A 27,078-nucleotide genomic window follows, 5' to 3' on the forward strand; every position below is an offset into this window, starting at 1 on the left:
GGTGATTGAGAACAAGGAAAGGACATTCGGAACATGGCCTGAAATGGGCTGAGAGAAAGAGGAAATACTCGGCTGGTGTATTTTTGTAGCATTTACTACTTCTGTCCGTGTGAGAATAAAAACGATTTGAGAGGTTGGTTGCAGATTGAAGTGTTTACTGCAAGTAAGACGCTGATACAAATTCACTGTACAGAAAAAGCCAGGTATGTTTTTCGGTCGCGGACAGCTGGTTATTTTTAGTGTGAATAAGATCAAAAATAGCAGAAGATGGTTTGGATTCATCGGCCTCTGTGCTGTGGGCTTCGCTGCACCGCCCTGCGACGGAGCCGTAATTCCTTCCTGCCGCTGAATACTTTACGGTAGCCAAGCAAATATTGACTTCTTACTTATTTTTAATCAAGAGCACACGTGTTGAGAAGCTCACCTTGGCTGCGCAATTACACTTCACACCACTCCGAATGCAACAGACAAAGACAGACACACAGAAAAGCAGTAGAGACGATCAGGACACACACAGTGACAGACAGGAAAAGGTGCGCAAACCAGCAAGATCCCGCCCCCACCCCACAAACTCTACCCCCCGCCCCCTCACAGCTGGATGAGGGAAAACAAGCCCAAGAGAGACAGGGGGACCACCCGCTTTCTCGGCCACTCACTTTAGCCATCACCATCCCAGCGGGACCAACGGAGAGGCGCCACTCCCTGTGGGATAGAAATGGCAGGAATTCCCCCAGCTCCAGTAACTGGACCTCCTAGTGGATCTGGAAGGGACACCAACTTCCGTCCATCTTAAGAGAGTCACAGCTCCCTGTATGTGAATGTGGATTAACCCCTTATATTCCCTCACAGACTCTGTGATCCCCGGGCCCTTGTGAATTCCGAAAAAAAAAACGCTAAGAAGACCTGAGAGCTGAGCAGGCGGGAGGGGGGATGGGAGTGGGGCGCGGGACTGGGGACAGAGAGGGAGGTGCGGAGGGTGGGGGTGGTGGATGGTGTGTGGTGGTGGGGGTTGAAAGCCATGGCGCAGAGTGATGAGTGTGAAAACAGCCGACTTTAAAGGCCACAGGAAAGCGGTGCCTGGAGCTGCCCCGAGAGACAAGCTTTGGGTTGTCAGTAAAAAGATCTCCTGTAATGAAGGCACAAAATCAGAAACAGGAAATGCGGGGAATATTCAGCAGATCCGAAAGCAGCTGTGGAGAGATATTCCTGTCGCCAGGATGTAACTCTCCAATTGGATACTTCACCTCGCTCAGATCTTACACTCTCAACACCTTCGTGTGAGGAACAGGTCGGGCGGGAATTGGGTCTTTGTTGATTTGAGCAAACAGAGCAATGCAGCAATGAGAAGCTCCTCACCCCCCGGCGGCTTGGGGAAGGATGGGACTCAGATACAGGAACCTGACAGGTGCTGAAAAAAGGAAAATCACATCGCGTGTTTTAAAGCAGTGACGATGAATGTGAAGTTCAAAATCATTTACGCAGAGGAGCGTAGCAGAGTCAGGATGGCCGAGCGGTCTAAGGCGCTGCGTTCAGGTCGCAGTCTCCTCTGGAGGCGTGGGTTCGAATCCCACTCCTAAACATTATTTTTTCCTTCAGCACCTTCCAAACCCGAGGCCTCCACCACTTGGAAGGAAAAAGGCAGCAGATGTATGAGAACAGCAGGAAGCTCCCCTCCGAGCTACACACCACCCTGACTTGGAACTGAATCGCCCTTTTAAATCCTGGAACTCCCTTCCTAACAGCGCTGTGGACGGTCTTACACAATATGGGCTGCAGCAGTTCATGAAGGCAGCTCACTGCCAGTTTCTCAAGGGGAATTGCGGTCGGCCGAGCCAGACTCGAGGCAACCGGATCCCCTGAAAACAGCTCATAAAGTAAACTGGATACAAAAGCAACATACTGCGAATGCTGAAAATCAGAAATAGTAACAATCAGAAAGTGCTGGGAATACACAACAATTATACAGCATCTGTGGAGAGAAATTTAGAACTAGCATTTCAGGCCGGTGAGATCATCATTTGCTTCTCTCTCAGTGTGAAATCCTTGACTCAGTCAATATCCCCTCCCCTTTTAATGACACCTTCCTATCCAAAGCCTCAAATACGCCTTCCAAGTGAAACAGTGATGCACTTGTTCTTCTTTCAGTTTAATGTGCTGCATTTGCTGCCGCAATATGTTCTCATCTGCTTCAGGTGAGTGAGCGCTTTGAGGAATCTCCATTCAATCCGCAAGCCTGACTCTGAGCTTCCTGTCACTTGTCATTTCAATTCTCCACCTTGCTCCCACTCTGACCTTTCTGTCCTTGGTCTGCTGCAGTGTTCCAGTGAAGAATAACATAAGCTCGAGGAAGAACACCTCACCCTGCACATTTCTGGCCTCAACGTCGAGTTCAAAATTTTTAAATTATAAACTCAGCCTACCTCTTGTTTCATGTGTTTCTTTCAGGATTATCATTTTATTTTCTGTTTCTTATTTAATTCCTTCACTTTGCAATTGGGCGGCTGATCTTTAGCCATTCTCACCTCATCTGGACCCACATTTTGTTTTTTGCCTGTTCCAGTCCTTTGGCTTTGGCGCCGTGAAACCTTTTGTAATTGAATCTCTCCGGGCCCCCAAACCATTACAAACCTGCGCTTTTGTTCAACCTCTTCCCAGAGCCCGGACTGGTCCCTTGCTCCAAGCCTATTACATTCCTATATTCCCTCAGTTCAGATGAAGGGCCACCAACCTGAAACATTAATTCCTTTTCTCTCCACAGTTGCTGCTGAGTATTATCAGCATTTTCCGTTTTTATATTATAGCCTGTTCATTGACTGATAACACATCCCTTTTAAGCAAAGCGTCAATTATCTGGAATTCGTAACAAGCCACTTTTAAACAGACAGAGTCATATTTACACAGTTTCGATTCCCTGACAAAATACAGAATTTTACCGATTCCATTCTGTGCCTACGGGATCAATTCCCATGCCGGCTTCTCACACCCTTCCTGCTCTACAGAATGTAGGACTGATTTCTATCCATAAATCATAGAATGCTAAAGGACAGAAGGAGCTCATTCCGCCTGCGTTGGTTCTTGGGTTGAGCGATATAATTACTCCGAGATCCGGGATCTGACCCCATTGCCCTGTATTACCTTCTTTCAAGTGTTTTTTTCCCTCCAACTCTCTTTTGAAAGTTAATCATTTATCTGCTTCCATCACTCCCCAGGTAGCTTCCATTTCACAATGAGCTCACTGTGTAAAATACATTCTACTCATCCCGTTCCTGGTTCTTTTCCCAATCAGCTTCAAACTGTGTCCTCTGGTTAGCGACCCTCCTGTCAGTGGAAACAGTTTCTCCTTATTTACTCCAGTAAACTGGTCAGCATTTTGAACACCTCATAGGAGATGTTTTTTTCGATGCAAAGCAAGTGGTGGGAATAAAGGTGAATCTTTAAGAAGATTGAAGCTGTATGTGAATTTCTCCAAATTCGAGCCATTCCAGCAGCAGCGCCGTGATTTAACAAAACTCCCCAAAGCGCTTCAAAGGAGCTTGATCAAGCAACATTCGACATCGAGTCAGATATTTGGCCAGATGAACAAAATCTTAGTAAAATTGATAGATTTTAAGAGGGTATTAAGGGGAAGAGTGAAGTGGGGATGTTTCTAGAAGGAATTGCAGCGCTAAAGGCTCAGACAGCTGAAAACGTGGCCGCCAATGATGAAACAATGCAAAGTGTAAATGAGCAAGAGGACAGAGATGGATTCAGAAAGAGAAATGTCTTGGAATGGAACTGGAACTCCAGTCCGGCCAGTGAGAAATCCCCCCTGAACCACTAATGTTCACACAGCCGCTCATTCCATGTGTCCAGTTGGAAACCTGTCTGAAGGAACATGCAGTCTGACGCCTGTGATAATCCTCCACTGTCTGATCTAAAGCTGTATCAGGAGCTGTTCATTACAGCTGTGATAACCGTGTTGGTCTTGGTATTCAGTGGTGCAGATTCACATCATCCTTGTTTCGAGCTGTCTGTCAGGAACAGTCTGGAAAGATGACTGAGCAGTAATGGGAAGCAGTTTCCGCGGTGGCTGTATATGTCCAATTTTAAATCATTCTGAGGACTGAGCAGACTGACTCTGGTCAGCATCTTTCAAAGGTTTTTGTTTTGTCCTCAGACGATGATGAGATTTCGCCTGTTCAGTGGTTCAGATGGGAAAGTGGGGAGTGACCTGTATAGAAGTTCGGGACGGCAGTTTCCCTTTTCTGAGAACATTGATAAACCTCTTGCTGACTTTCTTCAATACTTATCTAAAGCATTCCAACCCACAACCTTTAAATGTCTCTGTTTATACCGACCGCAAGTCCAACGCGCTATCAGTTGCGCCACAGATTTACAGCAATGATACTTGTTTCTCCTCTCAACATAGAAATTTCTGACATTGACGAACAGTCTGTTCAAAATTTCAGCAATTTGAACAGTGACTACATTTCAAAAGTGCTCATCGTCCGTAAAATGTTTTTGGACGTCCTGTGGTTGAGTAAAGAGCTATAGAAATTCAGTAGAATTTCAAAACGACATGGGCAGGTTGGTGGAATGGGCGTTTAAGCGGCAGAGAGAACCACATAACCCTACAAAAGTGACGGCGTAGAAAGAGGTGATTCAGCCCATCATGTCTGTGCTGGATAGAAAAAAGATGAAGAAGAAATTGGCCGCTCATTCTAAACCCACTTCACAGCACCTGATCCGTAGCCTTGCAGGTTACAGCGCTCCAGATGCAGATCTAAGTACATTTTAACTGAGTTGAACAGGTTCAGGCAGTGACATCCAAATGCTCGCCACCCGCAGCGTGAAATAGCTTTCCTCGTCTCCCCTTTAATCCTTTTAACAATGACCTTAAATCAACGCTTCCTGACAATTGACACCTCAGCGAGGGGAAACAAGTATTTATTGTCCACCCTATCTAGGCCCCTCATCATTTTGTACATCTCAATTAGGTCACCTCTCAGCCTATCCAATCCTTCCTCGTAGCTGCAATTTTCAAGCTTTGGCAGTATTCTAGTAAATCCTCTCTGTGCTCTCTACAGTGCAATTATGTCCTTCCTGTAAGGTGGCGACTAGAGCTGTACACAAAATTCCAGCTGTGGACTAACCAGCGCTTTTTCAGTTGATTTCCTTTTCCAGGGAAATGTGAAAAGATTAATTGTGGTCGGAAGAAAGCAAAGAGGGAACATTAAATAAAGCGTGTACACCCAAAGGGCGTGCAAGAGCAGGGAGAAATTGTGGGCATATTCATAAATGATTGAAGGTGACAGGAAAACTTTTATTCATTCATGGGATGTGCGCTTCACTGGCTGGGCCAGCATTTATTGCCCATCCCTAGTTGCCTTTGAGAAGATGGTGATCAGCTGCTTTTTTGATCCACTGCAGTCCATGTGGTGTAGGTACACCCACAGCACTGCGGGGAAGGGAGTCCCAGGATTTTGACTGAGCGACAGTGAAGGAAAGGCGATATATTCCGAAGCCAAGATGGCGTGTGTCTTGGAGGGTAACTCTCAGGTGGTGATGTTCCCATGTAGCTGCTTCCCTTGCCCTTCTCGACCGTAGTGGTCGTGGTTTTGTAAAGTGCTGTTTAAAGAAGCTTGGTGAATTCCTCTATGTATCTTGGAGATGCGACGGAGGTGGAGGGAGTGAATGTTTATGGGTGTGGTGTAATTCAAGCTTTCTCCTGGATGATGCCAAGCTTCCTGATTGTTGTGGGTGCTGCACTCCACCAGGAAATTGGCGACCATTCCATCACACACCTGACTGGTACCTTATAGATTCTGGACAAGCTTTGGAGAGTCAGGAGGTGAGTTACTCGTCGCACAATCCCTCGCCTCTGACCTGCCCTTGTAACGACAGTGTTTATAAGGCTAGTCCAGTTCAGTTTTTGGTCATCAGTAACCCTCAGGATGTTGAGAGTGGGCGATTCAGTGGTGGTAACGCCATTATACGTCAAGGGCCAGTGGTTAGATTCTTTCTTGTTGGAGATGGCCATTGCCTGGCACTTATGTGACATGATTGTTACTTGTCATTTTTCAGCCCGAGCTTGGGTATTGTGCGGGTCTTGCTGCATTTGGATATGGACCGCTTCAGTATCTGAGGAATCACGAATGGTGTTGACCATTGTGAAATTATAAGCGAACATCCCCACCTCTGATCTTTTGATGGAAGAAAGGTCGTTGATGAAGCAGTGCAAGATGGTTGGGCCGAGCACATTACCCTGAGGAGCTCCTGCAGTGATATCCTCCAGCTGAGATGACTGAACGCCTTAGGCAAGACTCCAAACTAATGGAGTTTTCCACCTGTTTCCCATTGACTCCAGTTTTCCTAGCGCTCCTTGATGCCACACTGAGGCAAATCCGGCCTTGATGTTATGGGCAGTCACTCTCACCTTTCCTAGGGATTTCAGCTCTTTTGCCTATGTTTGAAAGAAGGCTGTAACGATGTAAGGAGCTGAGTGGCCCTGGCGGAACCCAAACTGTGAGTCAGTGAGCGGGTTGTTGTTAAGCAAGTACCGCTTGATAGCACTATTGATGACACCTTCCATTACATAACTGATGATCGAGAGTAGACTGATTGGGAAGTAATTGGCCAGGTTGTATTTGGCATGCTTTCTGTGTACAGGAAATACCTGGGCAATTTTCCACATAGCCGGGTAGATGCCAGTGTTGTAGCTGTACTGGAAAAGCTTGGCTCGGGGCGTGACAAGTTCTGGGGCACAAATCTTCACTACTATTTCCAGAATATTGTCAGGGCCCATAGCCTTTGCACTACCCAGTGCCTTCAGCTGTTTCTTGGAATCATGTGGAGTGAATCGAATTGGCTGAAGACTGGCATCTGTGATGCTGGGGACCTCTGGAGGAGGCTGAGATGGATCATCCACTCGACACTTCTTGTAGCACATGCTTATCGCTAGTGCTGATGTGCTGAGGTCCTCCATTATTGTGGATGGGGATATTTGTGGCGTCCCTTCCTGTGAATTGTTTAATTGTCCACCACCATTCCCAACTGGATGTGGCAGGACTGCAGAGTTAATGTCTGCCCGTTGGTTGTGCGATCGCTTAGCTCTGTCTATCACTTGCTGCAGATACTGTTTGGCACGCAAGTAGTCCTGTGCTATAGCTCCACCAGGTTGACAACTCATTATTAGGCTATAACTGATATAAGGCGGGTGCAGCTCCTGGAATGCCCTCTTCACTCTTCATTGAACAAGGGTTGATCACCTGGCTTGATGGTAATGATATAGTGGGAGATATGCCAGCCCATGAGTTTACAGATTGTGTTCGAGTACAATTCTGCTGATGCTGATGGCTCCCAGTGCTTCATGGATGCCCTGTTTTGAGTTGATCGATTTGTTCAAAACCTATCCCATTTAGCACGGTGGTAGTGCCACACAACACGATGGAGACTAACTCAATGTGAAGTTGGGACATCGTCTCTGCAACTTCTGTGTGATAATCACTTCTACCGATAGTGTCGCAAACAGATGCATCTGCGGCAAGCGGATTGGTGAGGATAAGCTCAAGTATGATTTTCCCTCTTGTTGGTTCACTGAGCACCTACCACAGACCCATTCTAGCAGCTATATCATTTAGGACTCGTCCAGCTCGGTCAGTAGTGGTGCTAACGAGCCACTTTTGGTGATGCACATTGAATCCTTCCACCCAGAGGCCATTCTGTGCCCTTGCCATCCTCAGTGCTTCCTCCAATTGGTGTTCAACATGCAGAAGCACTGGTTCCTCAGCTGAGGGAGGGCGGTACGTCTTAATCAGCAGGTTTCCTTGCCCATGTTTGACCTGATGCCTTGAAACTTCATCGGGTCCAGAGGTGATATTCAGGACTTCCAGGGCTACTGCTTCCCGACTGTATACCACTGTGCCGCCACCTCTGCTGGGCCTATCCTACCGGTGGGACAGGGCATATCCAGGGATAGTGATGGTGGAACCTGGGACATGATCTGGGAGGATGACTATGTCAGGCTGTTGCTTGCCTAGTCTGTGAGGCAGCTCTCCCAATTTCGGCACTAGCCCCCAGATGTTAGTAAGTAGGACTTTGCAGGCTGGACAGGGCTGAGATTGACGATGCCGAGATCGATGCCGCATGGTCCGCCCAGTTCTATTCCCTTTTTTTGACTTTGTCACGGTGTGTTACAAGTGAGAGGCTTGTTAGGCCATTTCAGAGGGCATTTAAGAGTCAACCACATTGCTGTGTCTTCGACAGTGCGAGCAAGTGGCGCTAACTCACCAATCACCTGCTCACTGAAGTTCAGTTTGGTTTCCGCCAGGGCCACTCAGCTCCCGACCTCATTGCAGCCTTGGTCCAAATATGGACAAAAGAGCTGGACTCAAGGCGTGAGTTGCAAGTGACCACAGTTGACTTTACAGAAGCATTTGGCAGAGTGTGGCACTGAGAAACCCAACAAAACTGAATTTAAATTATACAAGGAGGGAAACTCTCCACTGGTTGGAGTCGGCCCCGGGATTTCTAATACATTCCAAAAGATTTCCAGCATCCACAGTATTTCGCATTTTGTTAATTTCCTGTGGGTGGCAATGAAAGGATATGTTGATTGCGGTTTTTGTAGCGCCTGGCTCATTGGTCTAGGGGTCTGATTCTCGCTTTGGGTATTTGTAGTGAATTAATATGCGAGAGGTCCCGGGTTCAATACCCGTACGAGCCCCACCGGCATTTTAATACATTAATTCGTGTGCTCGAGCCGGTGCCAGTTGGGGAAATCAGGACCAGGTTTGAACATCCGGGAAATCATTGCGGAGAATAAATCACAACACAGAAAATGAACGCAAAGTTTCTCCTAATGCATCGAATACGGCAACTCTCTCCTTGTGGGCTCTGTCGGATGCTGATTGCTGTCAGTTACAGTCTTGAGTGAGAAACCACATTTCAGTTGTGTTCCGGTACTTGCTGTGAGTCGGAAGGAGTTTCTTTATTCTTCCAGATGAATGTATGTTTCGGACTTTCCGCGATGGGTTTTCACACTGTCTAGAAACATGTTGAAGTGTTGAAGTGATTCACATTAGTCGATTTACAACAGTTCATATCTGATGTGATGGAAATGTATTTTATTGACAAACTACATGAGACACCTGATTGATTATTCAGGACCTGAAACAAGCAGTTCATGAATGCAAAAAAGTACGGAAGGATGTTTAATGAAGGAGCTACTCGTGACGAGGTGGCCGAGAAGTTAAGGTGATGGGCTGTTAATCCATTGTGCTTTGCACACGTGGGTTCGAATCCCACCTTTGTCGTCAGTTTATTAACTGGTTCTTCGTGAACGCGGTGCTTTTTTCAGAAGGCATGTCTGAAATCACTGATGTAATCTTTCCGAGGCCAGGTTTACAGAGGAGGTGGCGTCGGGATAATGTCGCTAATCACTCCATGATTATCTGAATTTAAGGCTGCTCATCCACTGTGCTTCCCACGCGTGAGTTTAAATCTTGTTTCTTTATGGGACGGCGTTATGCAGAAAGGAAATCTGAAATTACCATTGTTGTATCAGACCCAAGTTATGACGTTTCCTGTAATACCGTGAATATCAATGTTTCAGGGTCGATCTGATTGAAACTATTACGATGATTAAATAACATTCTAGCTTCGTTTTTTAGTCTAGCGGGCAGTGTGCAAACTATTTAGCTTGTTCTGGGGTGTTGCCAAGAAGCATTGGGAATCGAAATTCCTGCTACAATCTCTCACCCTGCCGTGAGAAAAAGTCGGTCTCTTTCAACTGTGGGTGTTTATCTCTCAATGCCTGTGACATTTCTTCAATTAACAATCTACTTCAGCCTCTCCTTGGAGTGAAATGTCTTCTGTCGTCTTTCCTTTGCTGTGAATTATTATCCAGTCAGTTGTTCTCTTGCTTTTCACAATCAGCAGGTTGTGAGTTCAAAACTCACTCCAGAATCCTGAGCACAAATTCAGGCTGACGCACTAGTGCAGTAATCAGTGAATGCTTCACTGTTAGTCGTGCCAGCTTTTAGATGATATGGTAAATTGAGGTGCCCTCTGCCTTCTCAGGTACAGTATACCAAGCACCATTTCGGAGAGGGGCGGGGGAGTTATTCCATCGTGTCGGAGCCCACATTCATCCCTCAATTAAAATCACTTTATAACAGATTATATTTTCTTTATCACATCGCTGCTCCTGGAAGAATTTTTTTTAACAAATTGTTCAAAAACATGGTGATTGAAATCCTGTGAGGAAAAAATCAAATTAATGTTGAAAACTCTGCTGAGTGAGCTTCATTGGACAGCAGAGAAATCACGTGAGGAATTCGAGTAAATCGACACCAGAGGAAAAGTCAACGTCAAAACTGGATCAACTCTTGCGAAGATCAATGAGTAAAAGCTGAGATCTCCGCGCATCATCCGTTCATTGACCAGAGACACTCATAGAGTGTTTTGTACAATGTGTCTCGAATGCAAACCTGAAGGAATGAAACCTTCCCAGTTCATGGTGATATTGGGGATGGAATTCCATTTTTTAAATAAGTGATTAAGAATGAACAATCATATCTGTCAAAACAATAATTATCTGTGTCTTTGACGTGATGTTGTTTCCACTATGCTGATAATCTTGTCCTTCTCATGGTCCATGTCTCAGGGTGAATGCTGCTGTCCAAATAAGCATGGGAATTACTGCAGGGTGTCCTGTAAATCGGATATGCTGAAGGTAATATGTATAAACTTCACTATATCGGGTACAAATAAGATATTTGTTTTCTTTTTTGTTACTCAGATAATCATAGAGTGATAGAGAGCAAGGGAAGGCCCTTCGGACCATGGCCTGAAATTGGCTGAGAGAAAGGGGAAATCCTCGGCTGGTGTATTTTTGCAGCACTTCTGCTGCGTTCGTGTGTGAAATAAAACGATTTGAGAGATTGGTTACAGATTGAAGTGTTCACCGGAAGCAAGAAGCTGATGTAAATTTACTATGAAGCAAATTCAGAGGTGATTTTGTGTCGCAGACATATTTTTTTTTGTGTTAATGCGAATTTAAATCAACTGAATACGGTTTCAATACATCGATCGCTGGGTTAGGAGGCCAGCACGCTTCTGCAATGCGTCTCCTCCAAAGCAACATTTTTCTTCTGTCTATTACTGTTGTTTGGTAGCCAAACACCTATTCCCTTCCTCATTACTTTTGGGAAGTTCACCCAAGCTCCGCAAATCCACTTCCGCTACCACGAATGTATTAGACAGAGAAAGACACACAGTAAAGTAGTAAGAGACTTTCAGGAGAAACACAATGGCTGACAGGAAAAGGTGCCGAGCAAACTAGAAAGATATTACGATGGAGAAACTGATCATTTACGAGAAGGTATTTCCTGCTGCATAAAGATAGGACCTGTTTTAAATGTAATTCCTATTGTGTAACTGTGCTCCCTGCTGTAAAACTGTTCCCAGCGCTTCAGTAAGCAAAAAAAAAAATCTATCATGCCAAGTCAGGAATTGTTTGGAACGGAGCAGTGTGAAACATTTCCTCACCATTTATTTTTTATCTAATCATTGGTTTTCAAACATTCCATCAATGGGAAAAATATTGCTTAATGTGTATAAGAAATGAATACCTGGGCTGATATTAAATACATCGGCTAATCTTAAATATCTGTACTAAATCTCCCCTTAACATTCACTCTGATAAGAGCATCTCCAGTTTGTATTTTTCAGTCCATCCACATACGGAATCCCTCACCACTGATCCCATTCCAGAAAAGTTCTACTGCACGCTCTCCAAGGACTTGGTGTTCTTCCTAAAGGTTTTCCCAAGCCCTCACCAAGATCTTATATTCCACATTACAACGTGCTGCCCCTCCAATTCTTTGAATCCTATCTATCCACCTTATTTTTATAAACTTAGCTAATGATTCCTTATGGATGAAGACAGGCTTCCTTCAACATTAATCTCCTTAAAGATTTGGAAAAAATGACCTTCCAATCTCCAATGAATAAATCCTAATGAAATTCTCCAGTCAGCCCATGAACAGCCCGCCCCCTTCATTCCACTTATTGTTACTTTTATTTTCCCTGATCCCACTTCTTCAGCACAAATGCTTCGCTCCTCTCCTTTAAACCCTCTTCAATAAGGGGGCACAAATCCTCCATCTGCAATTTTCAAATTACTTCTTTAACATATAACTCGTGTTAAAGAAGAGATACGAGAAGGTCTGGCTGTGCTAAATGTTGATAGGTCAGTGGGACCAGATGGAATGCATCGGAAAACGCTGAAAGCTGTAATAGTGGAAACTGTGGAGGTATTGGACTGAATCTTCTAAATTTTAATTATTTTTTTTACAGTTACAAACCACTTTGTTACTCTAGGATGCAGAAATGAATAAAAGTGAATCAGTGTTGAACAGATTCTGAAATCCCACATCTCCATTTTATTTTAAATGGAGCAACTTGTCCTCAGTGTAAGTGTGTTGCTCTAAGAATGAGATCACCACGTCCTGGGAATATAGCAGCAATCCCGCCAAGGTCTGATCTGCAAACTTGAAACTCAGTGAAAGGTTGTCACCCTCCTCTCCGAATCTGATCGCCACCTCAAGCCCAATATTCAGCTTGGGTGGGCAAACAAAACAACCTGCTTCCCCTCGTCCTCCAACGCAAACTGAACTCCAGAGGTGAGGTGAGAGTGACTGCCCTTGACATCAAGGCAGCATTTGACTGTGTGGTATTATGTATCCCCAGCAAAACTGGAGACAATGGGAATCGGAGGCGGGGGATGGGGAGCTCTCTGCTGGTTGGAGTCATACCCAGCACAAAGAAAGATGATTGTGGTTGTGGAGATCAATCATCCCAGTTACAGGACATCACTGTGGGAGTTCCTCGGTGTGGTGTCCTAGGCCCAACCATCTTCAGCTGCTTCACCATCGACCTTCCTTCCAGCAGAATTGGGAATGTTCGCTGATGATTGCTCAATGTTCAGCACCATTTTCAACACCTCCGATTCTGAAACAGCCCATGTCCAAATCATCACCCTCCCTCTGTCCAGAAGACTCGGGACTGGAAAAAACTCTAAGAAATCTCCTCTCAAATTCCTCGTCTCCAAGGTAAATATCCCCTACCGCTACAATGTATCGAAGTAATTTAAGTTCCTCGCCGCCAAATATTCTCGTGAAACTTTATTGCATCCTCTCCACTGCCTTCACATCTTTCCTAAATTGTGATGCCCGGAACTGTGCGCAATACTCCAGCTGTGGCCGAAATACTGTCTTTTCCAAGTTCAAAACAACCGCTTTGCTCTTGTATACTATGCTCCCATTCATAAAGCCGAGGATATTGTATGTTTCATGAACTATTCTTTCAACCTGCACTGCCTCCATCAATGATTTATGCAGATGTACATCATTTCCCGCTGTTCCGGCACCGTCTTTGGAATTGCAAACTTTATTTTCTCTTTTCTCCCCGTGTTCTTCCGACCAAAATGAATCGCTTCACCCTTCTCTGCAAAAAAAATCAGCCGCCCTATTTTCCAACCTGAATATGTCCTTTTGAAGGAAATTGCTCTTTTACTCGAATTTCTATCGGTCTCTTCACAACCACAGGACGTCCAAAACACTTCACAGGCAATGAGTGCTCTTGAAATGTCGTCATTGTTCAAATGGAGGAAATTGCTGACCGTTTGAACGTTTTGTTCTTCAATGTCAGAAATTCCCTTATGTGGAATAGGAAATGAGCTCTAGATGTGCTGTGCTCTGTGGCGCAACGGATAGCGTGTTGGACTTCGAGCTGCTGTTGTACAAGAGATTCAAAGGTTGTGGGTTCGAGTCCCACCAGAGTCGACTTTTAGATAAAAACAAATCAGCAACTGGTTCATCGGAGAAGGGAAACTGCCGTCACCAACCCCTCTCTGTACAGGTGAATCCAGTCACACCCCACTTTCCAATCTGAACCACTTAACAGGAGAAAACTCGCCACCGAATAGTGAAACAGTTGGCAAAAGGAGTAGAGCCACTTCGCCGCTACAAGGATACAGAATTGGCTGAGTGGCAGGAAACAGAGGTTGGTGGTAAATGGATGTTTTTCTGCCTGGCGGAAGGGTTGGGACCTTTGCTGTTCCTGATCAATATCAATGACCGAGGCCTTTGTGCCCAGGACAAAATTTCAAAGTTTGCGGAGGATGCAAAGCTTGGAAGCATTGCTGACAGTGTGGAGGATAGTGTAGTACTTCAAATGGACTTGGACCTGTTGGTGGAAATGGGGAGACAGGTGGCAGATGAAGTTCAATGGAGAGAGGTTTGGTAGGAAGAACTTGGAAAGACAATATAAAATGAAGGGTATAACTCTAAGGGAGGTGGAGAAGCAGTGGGACTTGGGTGTTTATGTACGTAAATCATTAAAGGTGGTAGGACATCTAAACGCAGCGGCAGAGTCATGGAACGAAAGTACATGGCCCCTTTTTACAACATTAACTGCCATATTCTGGTAGTTTAAATATCGAGTCATTGACTGTGCGGGAGCGCATATATGACTGACTGGATGAGCTAGTGACTGACTGAATGGTTAGGTGAGTGACGTGTGTAGGTAGATAGCTGGCTGAGTGAATGAGTTTGGTGGGTGAGTGCGTTGGTGGGTCAGATGGTTTAAGTGCGTGAACGCGTCAACATACAGGTTGGGAGCAAGTCAAGAGATCCGCGGAGAGGTCAGCTGGTCGGATCGCGGCGACTGAGTATTCGGTTGCGCAGTAACCCAGGTGATAGACCAGAATTTAAACTGTTTAACCTTTCCTGGGCATCTAGTAAGCTAATTGTTTGGGATTTGTCCCAAGTTTCTGACTCTAGTTCAGAGTCGGAGGCATTCGAGGAGGGTCCACGGCAGGAGGGGTAAATGTAAACTTCCCGGGAAGTTCTCACGTTAGTCCACATGGGAAAGACCTTTTGGCTGAGTTTGTTGACACCGGAACAGCAAAGAGCACGCGCTCCACACGTGGAGTTTCAGTGTCTGTGACGTCAAAGCCAGTGACGCTCCAGGTCACTTTCAGCAGCGGAGATGGTGCAGATCAAACTCAGCCCGAAATGAACACTGTTTTTGCTGTGTTCCGCTCGCTGGCCCACTCCCGAGCCGGAATTCACTCTATAAATGTTTATAAATATTTATTTAAGTGCGTGTTGGTCCCGCAGATGGTGAGACTGCAGAATTAATAATGGAAAACAAGGAACTGGCAGAACTGTAGAACGGGTATTTTGTTTCTGCCTTCACTGTAGAAGAAGGGCATATAGAGTGTACAGAACGATTTAGATTGGTTGGTGAGTAGACAATAATTGGCAGATGCAGAAAAACTTGGGAAAATGTGAACTTGTCCACTTTGGCAGGAAGAATTTAAAAGCAGTACATCATGTGACTGGAGAAATGCTGCAGAACTCTACAGTGCAGAGGGTTCTGGGGGTCCTGGTTCATGAGCCTCAAAAAGTTGGTATAGAGATGCAGCAAGTGATTAAGAAGGCGAATGGAACGTTGGCTTTTATTACAGAAGGAATCGAATATAAAATTATGGAAGTTTCCCCACAGTCATACAGGGCGTTGGTGAGGCAGCATCTGGTGGACTGTGGACAGTCTTAGTCTCCTTAGTTAAGAAAGGATATAATTGCATCACAGCAGGTCAGAGAAGTTTCAGTCGACTGGTTCCTGGAATGGAAGGGTTTTCTTTTGAGGAAAGGTTGATGAGGTTGGGCCTATACCCATTGGAGTTTTGAAGAATGGGAGGTGATCTTATTGAAAGATATAAAATCCTGAGGGGACTTGACAGGGTGGCTGCTGAGACTATGTTTCCTTTTGTGGGGGACTCTACAATCAGGTGACTCAGTTTAAAAATATCGGGCTCTCCCATTTCAGACTGACAGAAGGTAATTTGTTTTCTCTCTCTCTCAGTGGGACATTAATCTGTGCATTTCTCTTCCCCAGAGAGCAGTGGAGGCTGGGTCATTGAAAATGTTCACGGCTGAGTTGGAGAGATTTTTGACAAAGAAATGAGTAAAGAATTATTGGGGGCAGACAGGAAAGTGGAGTTGCGGCCATATTCAGATCAGCCATGCTGGAGCAGCTTCAAGGGGCTGAATGGCCTGTTACTGCTCCTGATTTTCGTGTTCTTCTTCTTGTGTGCCTCTCTCGGCACTGCTGTCCCTGTCCTGCTCACCCTCTCGCTTGCCGGACTGCTCGGCGCCTCAGTAACCTCCCGCTCTGCGACCTGCTCCCTACCCCTCACCGCCTCACTTGCTGTTCTGCTTGTCACCATCTCCTCAGTTCTTGTGGTGAGATGGGCGGCGACAGGGGTCAGGAGGGAGGTGCCGAGTGGGAGGTGAGCGGCTTGGTAGTCGGTAGCGAGCGGTGCGGCATAAGTGTTGGCGTGTAACGCAGCGAGCGAGGCGGCGAGGGCCTGGGGTCAGGGCACCTGGCATTCGGGAGCAGGGGAGTGAGTGGGAGGCAGCAAGTGGGCGACCGTTAACGGCTGAACAACGAGGACGTCAGCGGTGGGAGGAACGGCGCACGCACCGGCAGACTGAGTGGGTGCCGAGTTCCTGTTCCAGCTCGGTGTCAGGAGTTACAGTGTAAAACTGATCACAATTCTAGCATTGCTGAGTTCTGATGAAATGTCATCGACCTGAAACGTGAACACTCTTTCACTGTCCACGCTGCTGCCTGCCATGAGGTGTAATTCTTAATTGTTTTCTGGTGTTACGACAGAAATCCAAAAGGAGTGTTGACGCACTCTGGAGGACAATGAATGTACATAGCGGTTATGTCGCTCAACTGTGAAAGGCTCGTTGGTGTAGAGGTAAGATTCGCGCTGCAGGATGTTTGTTGTGCGAGAGATCTCGGTTTCATAATCCCGGACGATCCCTCGTGTGTCGCCAGTTGAAATCCAAATTTCTTTGCGATCCAAAGGGCGGATTTTACTTAAACCGGGGCGAGGCTTCAGAACCTGAGAAATCATTACAGCGAAATTATCACTGCAAAACACGTGGAGTAAATGGAGGAACTGTTGCTCATGTAATTGGACGGTCAATTTATCCTAATAAGAGAAGTTTAAGAGTTAATTTATCCCAAGAAGAGAATGAGTGTAACTGAAGCTTGAGTTTTCTTCCCACTTCTATGGATACTGCCTCGCCTATAGTGTTTTTCTTTAATGGTCTCTTTTACCTATAGCGCTCTGAACGAATGGCTGATCTGTTTTGGGAGCCAATGAAAATCTATATTGGCTGAGTTATATACATGCAGTTACATTATTGGTCTCGCGGTGTGGTTCTCGCTATTTGACGTTTCATAAGTGAGAATGTGAGCGGTCACTGTTTCAAATATCAAGCGAGCTCTCACGTGTTGTTATTTGTCGTGTAAGCCGCTCAGTGCATTGTCGAAAACTCTTGCAGTCTAGGTGGAGCGGTTTGCTTATACTAGCGAAATGAGCCCACCATTGCAGAGAATTCATCAACGAAACACACATGAAGGAAATGAAGACAATTTGAAAAAAAAAACAATCGCACTGTGGTGTTACCCGAACACACCAATGACACAAACCCATTTTCTGGATGAATGCATTGGACTGTCGTATTCTTAGGGAGAATTGTAGTCTTCACTAAGAGAATTGTAACCTTCTCTGAGAGAACTGTAATCGTCTCTGAGAGAAGTGTAACCTTCTCTGACAGAATTGTAAACTTCACTGATAGAATTGTAGCCTTCACTGAGAGAATTGTAGTCTCTGAGAGAATTATAATTTTCACTGAGAGAATTGGAATCTTCACTGAAAGAATTATAATCTTCACTGAGAGAATTGTAATCTCCTCGGAGAGAATTATAATCTTCACTGAGAGAATTCTAATCTTCACTGAAAGAATTATAATCTTCTCTGGGAGAACTGTAATCGTCTCTGAGAGAATTGTAACCTTCTCTGAGAGAATTGTTACCTTCACTGAGAGAATTGTAATCTTCTTTGAGAGAATTGTAATCTTCTCTGAGAGAATTGTAATATTCTCTGATGGAACTGTAACTTCTCTGAGACTGCCAAATCTGGTAGCCCCATGGTTTGATTTTGATGTGATCATATTTTGTTTGTATCCTAGGAGTTGCACTGAGCAGAAAGTGAACCGTTTCACCTCGACCGATATTTTAGTGTAAAGGTAATAAACGATTTCAGGAAAAGGTATTTGATAGGCTGAGTGTGCTTAAAGTTGATTAGGACCAGACACAGACGAGGTGCATCTAGAATACTGAGGAAGGAGAGCAGGAATTGCAGGGATGCTGGCCACAATTTTCCAATATTCCTTAGACTCGGGGTGACAGCGGAGTGGAGAATTGCTATTGTTGCATCTATGTGCAAACAAATGTGTAAGGATAAGCCCAGAAACTACAGGGCAGTCAGTTTAACCTGGGTGGTGAGCTACCTCTCAGAAAGGAAAATTCCTAACAACATGAAAAGTACCTGGGAAAATGCACATTAATAAGTAAAAGCAGCATGGATTATGTTATGGTCCGAGCTGAGATTACCCCTGGATAATCCTAAACCCAGAGTGGAACCCAGCTTGATAGATTCTAACTTTTATTTGTTTGTTTAAATAGGTGGAAAGTAGCTACTGAACAGAGTCACAGGAGTCAGCTGATCATCTTTTAACAAAAAATAAATAAAACATTTATTCAAAGAGAAAAAATGATCTATGTTCCAAAACTCTTTCACCCACAACTATACCTTTACAGGTGTATACAAATTTGTATGGACAACGTAAGTTACAAAAGCTATCTTATACTTTAATTTCCACACTAATTACACAATCCATGTATCAATAGGCACCCTGTGGTCAGGCATGCCAGACTATGAAACCAAGTGACAGATGCCAACTTAACCAGATGCTATGGATCTCTCCTCAACTCCCTCCAGATGCTTGTCAAACCGTGAGTCAACCAGCTTCACTGCACTCCGTCCTTCACATGAGGATTTCCAATCTCTGCTTTCCACACTTCGCCTTGGAATCTTTTCCCAAACCAATGCTTTCACTCTGACGCCTTCCGCAACAGTTCAGCTCCAGGGTTTCGAACTGTCCTTGCAATGTTCCTCTCCCATGGGTTACCACATGCATACAAGCTATCTTCCCCGCTCTTTCTCTCTCATCGACTCAGCTGTGAACAGCACACTGCTGCTTCACCTGCCCATGGCAAAGATTTAAAGACCTTCAGTAGTCTCTTTGGGCCTTCTTTCCCCTTGCCAGTTGTTCTCGCTTTAAATCTGTTTCCTGCAGCTTTTGTCTCTTTAACTCTGAAACTTAGAGCCTTTTCCTCTGCCCCTCACTCTTAAATTCATTAACAGGACATTATACAGGTTCCCATCCTTCCTTGGACCAGAAGGTCTGCTTTGGACTTTCCCATCTCCCACTCCTGGATTTTGGGATTTTTCTTTAGCTTGGGACTAACTATCTGCCCCCGTTTCCAGTCTCTCTTGGCAGCAACTTTCAAAAGCCAACTGAGGTCTGCAACTTCCAAATCAAAACTGCTATTTCTCTTCTTCTGCGTGTGTGTCTGTGGGAGGGACCTGCCTCTCAGCCTCCCTGTTGCTAGGCAACAGCCCGAATTGATGTGTTTGCTTCACTTCTTAAACCTCATTAGAAATGCAAACACATTTTAAAAACGAAACTAAAACTCCTTTTGACCTTTCTTAACACACGTACAGAAAAACAAATCAAACTTAAACTTTAAAGCTAAAACTCATTCCTAACAACTACAAATACCAATATAATTTACTTAAACCACTCTATTTCCTAACAATTTGATAAGAACAAATCGTGTTACTTAACTTTGGTTAGCTTTTTTTTGATGCAACAACAAAGAGTTTTGATGAGGGTGAAGACGTTGATGTAATTTACATGGACTTGCAAAAGGCATTTGATAAAGTGCCGGACAAAGGACTTCTGAGGTAAGATAGAACTCAACAGGACAGGTTGAGAGAATAGCCAGTAAAGCGTAGAACGTCACTGGCTTCATCAATATGGCATAGAGTAAAAAAACAATAAAGTTATATGAAGCCTGTAGAAAACACTGCTTCGACCTCACCTGGAGTATTGTATCTAATTCAATTGAAGGGATAGTAGCAACACAGATACAAAACGAGCTGAGTGACGGTAACCAAATATTTTTGGTGAACTGTTGCATTTTGGGCTGGAGAAAGTTATCTTGTGGAGCTCCCCAGGTCTCTCGGGGCCTTGCGGGATATCGGGATCTTGTGGAAAAATAGAGTTGAGGCCCAAGGTCAACCATGATAGCGTTGAATGGCAGAGTAAGCACGATGGGCCGTGTGGTCTACACCTGCTCCTATGTCTTGTGTTGCTATGTCCAGTCTTAGGGCCCCTGATTTTCCTGTTACTTATTAATGACCCAGACCTTGTTGCAAGCTCACAATTCCAAAATTTGCCGATGATACAAAAGTTAGAAGCATTGCCAACTGTGAGGAGGACAGAGTAGAACTCCAAAAGTATCTAGATATGTTGATGGAATGGGCGGACAATTACCAGATGAAATTCATTGCAGAGTAACCTGGTGTCCTTCGTTTTGGGAGGAAGAACAGAGAGAGACAACATGAAATAAAAGTTAAAGTTCTAAAGGGATTGTGGGAACAGAGGGATGTGGGCGTATATGTTCATAAATCATTTATCGTTACAGGACAGGTTGAGAGAATAGCCAGTAAAGCGTAGAACGTCACTGGCTTCATCAATATGGCATAGAGTAAAAAAAAAATAAAGTTATATGAAGCCTGTAGAAAACACTGCTTCGACCTCACCTGGAGTATTGTATCTAATTCTGTAACCCAATTTAGTAAGGTTGTGAAGGCATTAGTGAGATTGCAGAAAAGATTCACAAGACAGATTCCAGGCATGAGGAACTTCATTCACATTGAATGATCGTAAATTTTGGAAATGTGTTTCATGAAGTGAGGAAGTTAGAGAGGAGATTTGATAGAGGTATTCAAAATCACGAGTGGTCTGGACAGAGTAAATACGGGTTAATTGATCCATTGATGGAATGATCCAGAACAAGAGGGCACAGATTTAAGTTAATTTACAAAATAAGCAATTATAACATAAGGATTTTCTTTTTCATGCAGCATGTGTTTAGGATGCGGAATGTACTGCCGGAGAGTGTGGGAGAGGCAGGGACAATTGAAGTTTTCAAAAGGGAATTGGATCTTGATCTGAAATGTAGAATGTGCAGTTTTAGAGGGAAAAGGCTGTGGAGTTCAGTAGGTGAGATGCTCGTTCAGAGGGACAGCAGAGTCCAGACGGGCCGAGTGTTCTCATTATGTGCAGTATCATGATTTCAGCATGATTGGTGAGTCAGGAGTAGAATTCTTATTTATCATCACAGAAAAAGGGTTCGATTACAGTGAATGCATAACTCAATGTCTTCAATAGTATTTCAAGGAGTAAATTTCCGATACAGATAAATACCCATTTTCTCACTGATCCATAATATATTTGATGAATACAAATCTATCAAACTGAGATTTAAAATTAAAGTGTTGTTTCCCGATGGGATCTCCGAAATTCTAGTATCCTTTTTTGAGAGTTGTTTCCTAATTTCACTCCGGAAATGTCATGTTTTTTGACGGCGCCCCAAGGCCCCCACACCCCTCCCCCTCCCCCAATTCCAAAATTCGCAGAAGATTCTCTCTCTGACAATATTGTCTTAACATGTCATCATTCTCCTGCAGTGTTTTGAAGCTCTCTCACCCTCTGCCTCGTGGCCTCCCCTCTACCGCTGCTAAATTCCAGAAAATAAACCACAGAACAGCCCCATCATACAAACCATTACCAAAGGAATAAAAACAAAAAAACTACTGCGGATGCTGGAAATCCAAAACAAAAACAGAATTACCTGGAAAAACTCAGCAGGTCTGGCAGCATCGGCGGAGAAGAAAAGAGGTGACATTTCGAGTCCTCATGACCCTTCAATTTGTTTTTATCTCTATGTTTATTTGACTGCCACACCCCTTCAAGAAATGCCTACCTTGAAGAAGTACTGCTCTGCTCTCCGACAGGATTTTCGTATCTCTCTTCTGCCTTGTTCACCTTCATTGCTTACCAAAGGAAGCCGTTCTTCTCGAATTAATGCCCATCTAGACGGTGACAGTCGAGGGTTTCCCTGCCGATTAGGCAGTCTACCCAAATACTAACAATTTACTACGAGAAAATATTTTCCACACGTTGTCTTTGGATCCTTTTTGAATGAAATAAAATCTGCCCTATTTGATTACTGACCCTGGTGCCAGTGGGAACAGTTCATCTTTATTTACTTTCTCTAAACCCTCTTGACAGTTCTGTCTGTGGAGTGATTAAAAATACCGAAAGCCAGACGTGGGATTTGAACAATGAGGGACTGTAGATCAATGATAAGGGAAGTGATACTTTGGTAATCAGATTAGGAAATAGTTTGAAAGTTAAGAAATCCGTCCAAACCTGTGCATTGCGGGTTCAGGAGCACAATGCGTCACTAGGGCGTGGGAAACTCGGATTAGATTCTCGACGCCTACATACAAGTTGCCTATTTTGTTACAGCATCACAGTCCCTAAATTATTTTATTTTCTTCGAGGTCAGGTTACTTTCAGTTTGCTTTCTGTTTTAGGGCAGTGATCTTGCAGTTAGGGAAATAAATTGATTTCAGCATGATTGGTGATTCTGGCGTAGAATTCTTATTTATCATCATAGAAACCTGGGTTCGATTGCAGTAAATGCATAACTCAATGTCTTCAATAATATTTCAAAGAACAAATTTCCAATACAGATAAATACCCATTTTCTCACTGATCCATCATATATTTGATGAATACATATCTATCAAACTGAGATTTAAAATTAAAGTGCTGTTTCCCGATGGGATCTCTGAAATTCCAGTCCCCTTTGCTGAGAGAGAAGTTTCCTAATTTCACCCCGGAAACGTCATGTTTTTTTGACTGCGCCCCAACGCCCCCACACCCCTACCCCTCCCCCAATTCCAAAATTCGCAGAAGTTTTTCTCTCTCTGACACTATCGTCTTAACACGTCGGAAACATAGATAAAATTGCTCATTAATTCGGGAAGAACGGCTTCCTTTGGTAATGGTTGATATGAAGGGGCTGTTCTGTGGTTTATTTTCTGGAATTTAGCAACGGTAGAGGGGAGGCCACGACACGGAATGGGAGAGCTGGCCGCGTGGCCTAATGGATAAGGCGTCTGACTTCGGTGGTATTGGCTGAGGTTATCAGAAGATTGTAGGTTCGAGTCCTGCCGTGGTCATTTTATGCTGAAATTTGTTTAACTTCCTGAAAACCGCGGTCTCACTCGTCAGCTGAAGTTTCTGCGTCTCCTTCCAAACATTTCAAGGCTCTTTCTCACACTCTCTGCTCGTGTTAATTTGTGCATTAGATTCTAACTCACCTTTGTATTTTGTGTAGTTCCTAACAGACCCACAATATCTGATCAAGTTCGTGAAGTTATTGATATTCCCAACTGGAACAAAAATCTTTGCATCAATCGGTTTAATAAAATGCTTTGGCATAATTGCAATCTTCGCTTGAATCTGGATTAGCTGAATCTGATGTCACTGGACTAACAATACAGAGGACCAGGTTAATCTCTGCGGGCACGGGTCTAAATCCCAACAGAGCAGATTTAAATTAAAATATTTCCTAAATTTGGAATTGAAATCTCGGCTCAGTAATGGCGGCTAAGAAACTATCATCGATTGTAGTAAAAACCCACCCGGTTCACGAATGCCCTTTACGGAAAGAAATCATCCGCCCTTCCCTTGCCTGCCCTACATGTGACTCCAGACCCACAGTAATTTGCTTCACTCGTAACTTCAAGGATAATGTGAGATGCTCAACAAATGCTGGGCTTGCAAAAAGCGCCCATATTCCATGAAAAAATAAACAAGTGGTAAACAGGCACGACATGATTATCAGGATGTCTACCTTTTCTCTTGAAAAAGGAAGGCTGAGGGGTGGCCTCATACGGGTCTTTAAAATTATGAAAGATTTTGGGAGGCTGAATGCAGCAATAATGGAGTGGAGAAGGGGCGACAAGCCTGTATCTCGCTTACACACACAAGACAACGGCTGACGGGTCGAATACAACGTAATAATTACTTAACTGTGCATCGGCGACTCATAAGAGTGTTGGATAAATTCCATCCGCAATGTCTCCGCGGCACTCTCCAGATTCCATGGGAGCGCTGCCGAACAAACTGGAGTGGTGTTCTTGAATGCAGCTCATCAATCATTCAGGCCAAACTCCTGAAACATTAACTTGGATGGACTGCAAACTGTGTCCGGATGGTCGAAAAGTGTCGCACCCTCCAGGTCCTGTTTTCTCAACTCTCAAATGGCCAACATTCCAGGGGAGGACAACGAAAACGCTACAAACATTCTCTGAAATGTTCATTCAAGCGCTGCAGCATTCATATTAATGACCGCGAGGAGCTTGCTTCTCATCATTCAAAATGACCAAAACTCATCCCACAAGCTGCAGCACACTCTGAGTCACAAGGTCTCAATCATGAGGCAGAACGACGACTGAGGAGAAGTGACAGGAAGCAAATCCTGCACTCCGGATCTCACTACCTCTTGGGACATCCTGTCCCCATGTGTCCAATGATCTGTGGACCGAGAATCGGCCTGTTCACTCACATGAAGCCCCATGGCAGAAACTCACGGCCCTGAGTGGATGTCATCATCGTATCGAGGAACAGACGATAACTATTGCTTGTTACAAAATACATATAAGAAAAGGTCATCTCCATTCTCATAGTATTTCTAAAACTGTCCCTTTCCAAATCGTGTGAACAAGTCTTCTCGATTGTCTCTGATCTCTCAACTTCACTATATCAGAATGTGCTGCCATCTACTGGCCGCAACAGAGCGGTAGAAACTCACATTGTCGGTGTTGCAGAAACAGGTCAATGTGATGAATTTGTGATGTGATGTGATGGGGCAGACATAGAAATACAAATATGAAATACATTTAAGAAAACATGATTAGTTAATTTATTCCCATTGAATCGGCAGCAGTTACAGGCCAACTATTGCCTGGAGCAACTGAGACGATTAGATAAACTGCATTTAAAGGAAGTCTAGATAAGTCTAGGAGGGAGAATGAATTTCAGGGATAAACAGAGAATGTTACATGAAGTATTCTAGAGGGAGGATCTTGTCGGGCAGTTTACCTGTTAGAACAAATGGCCCACTTTCAGTGAGGTATATTCTGGGTTGAATGAATCCAGATTTGCAAAGTGTCTCAGGGACTGACAGACATGTAATGAATCCCACACCCAAACTGCGAGTAAAAGACAGAGAGATCCAGAATGAATCATTAACTCAGGGGTGGCACGAGACACTGACTGATACACATTGAATCGCACACTCTCACGGTGTACAAGAGACAGAGCGATACAGAATGGAGAATGAATTCCACACTAAAATCCTGTTCCAGCGACAAAGTGATACAGAGAGAACCTCACACCCGTACAAGTGGAAAAGTTACAGCAGAGAAGGAGACCATTCAGCCTTTTGTCTGTCCTGAGATTCTTCAACAGGAACTCAGCTATCCCAGTCCCCTGCCCTCTCTCCATAGCCATGTAAACATTTCTCTTCAGGCAGTTGTCCAGTTCCACTATGAAAGCACCGATTTTAACCTGCCTCTACCACCTATCCCAGGCATTGCATTCCAGATCCTTACCACTCACCAGGGAAGATGAATCCTCATGTCCCCACTGATTCGTTTAAAACCTGTGCCTTGCACAAAGAGAAGCTGTTTCTCACTGCCTAATCTGTCTCAATCTGTCGCGGGCTCGTCGTCCTGTATTCTCGACCGTCAGGCATGGTTTCTCAGTCTGACCCCATCCCTGCAACATCGGAAAACTTCTTGGCCTACCCCTGCTTCGTATTCGCATGTTCCATCAAATTACTCTATAAATCGGGATGAAGAACTTCCTTAAAGAAGCAGTCATTGGTTTAAATGAAGGGACTGAGTGGTGATTTAATTTCTGTAACTATGCAGCTTCTGGAGGGAGCCCAAGAGTCAAAGTGTGGAGTGTGGAGGAAGTGAAGCTGGATAGAAGGTCAGCGATAGTGGGAAAAAATGACAGATTGACAAAGGTGCCATGAAATAATGGACAAAGGTAATTTTGATGGTAGCAATAAGGGCTTAAAAAAAGGTGTTGATAGTGATGTAAAGGTCAGAAAGCAGAATGTGATAATAGGAAACACGGGTAGCATTGTGTGAAAGAACAACATGCAACAGGTAACAGGGGACCCTTTGGGGGATGGGGTGGGGGTGGGGTCGGTGGTGAGGAATAAAAAGTTAGAAAATGAGATAGAAGGGGGTAAAAAGCGGATTAAGTTGTGGATAAACGAATAAAATTAAAACTAAGTGGATAAAATTTTTTTAAAAATTTAGGAAAAAAGGGGACTAAAAGGGGGTGCGAATAGAGGAGAGAGTTCCTGGTCTGAAGCTGTTGAACTCAAGATAAGTCCGGAAGGCTGTAAACTGCCTAATCGCAAGATGAGTTGCTGTTCCTCCGGTTTGCGTTGGGCTTCACTGAAAAATTGCAGCAGGCCAATGAGAGCAGGATGGTGTGTTGAAATGACAGGTGACAGACATGTCTGGGTCATGCTTGCAGACAGACCAAAGGTGTTCCTCAAAGTGGTCACACAGTCTGGGTTTGATGTCCCCAATGTAGAGGAGGCCGCATTGGGAGCAGCGAATGCAGTCGACCAAATTGGAGGAGGTGCAAGTGAAGCCCTGCTTCACCTGAAAGGAGTATTCTGGCCATTCGATGGTGAGGAGGGAGGAGATAAAGGGGCAATTGTTGCACCTTCTTCGATTGCATGGGAAGGTGCCATGGGAAGGGGATGAGGTGTTGGGAGTGATAGAGGAGTGATCCAGGTTGCCCCCGAGGGAACGGTCCCTCTGGGATGCTGACGGTTTGGGGGGGAGGGGGGAGGGGGAGGTGGTCGGGGAGGATGAGGGGAAGGTGGTGGCATCATGATTGAGTTGGTTGAAATGGCGGAGGATGATCCTTT

At 44.6% G+C, this 27,078-nt stretch overlaps 4 non-coding genes across 4 annotated transcripts; all 4 read left to right on the forward strand.

Annotated features, from left to right (window-relative positions):
- Positions 1 to 1,496: 1,496 nt before the first annotated feature.
- Positions 1,497 to 1,580, forward strand: trnal-cag (transfer RNA leucine (anticodon CAG)). Its single transcript has one exon. It is a non-coding gene; the product is annotated as a tRNA-Leu (tRNA).
- Positions 1,581 to 9,211: 7,631 nt separating this feature from the next.
- Positions 9,212 to 9,293, forward strand: trnan-guu (transfer RNA asparagine (anticodon GUU)). The gene has a single exon. It is a non-coding gene; the product is annotated as a tRNA-Asn (tRNA).
- A 4,442-nt stretch (positions 9,294 to 13,735) lies between these two features.
- Positions 13,736 to 13,826, forward strand: trnar-ucg (transfer RNA arginine (anticodon UCG)). The gene is given in 2 exon segments: positions 13,736 to 13,772; positions 13,791 to 13,826. It is a non-coding gene; the product is annotated as a tRNA-Arg (tRNA).
- A 9,377-nt stretch (positions 13,827 to 23,203) lies between these two features.
- On the forward strand, positions 23,204 to 23,293 carry trnar-ucg (transfer RNA arginine (anticodon UCG)). Its single transcript is given in 2 exon segments — positions 23,204 to 23,240; positions 23,258 to 23,293. It is a non-coding gene; the product is annotated as a tRNA-Arg (tRNA).
- The last annotated feature ends 3,785 nt before the right edge of the window (positions 23,294 to 27,078 follow it).

The sequence above is a fragment of the Cetorhinus maximus genome, chromosome 31, assembly GCF_964194155.1.
Source record: "Cetorhinus maximus chromosome 31, sCetMax3.hap1.1, whole genome shotgun sequence".
NCBI lineage: Eukaryota > Metazoa > Chordata > Chondrichthyes > Lamniformes > Cetorhinidae > Cetorhinus > Cetorhinus maximus.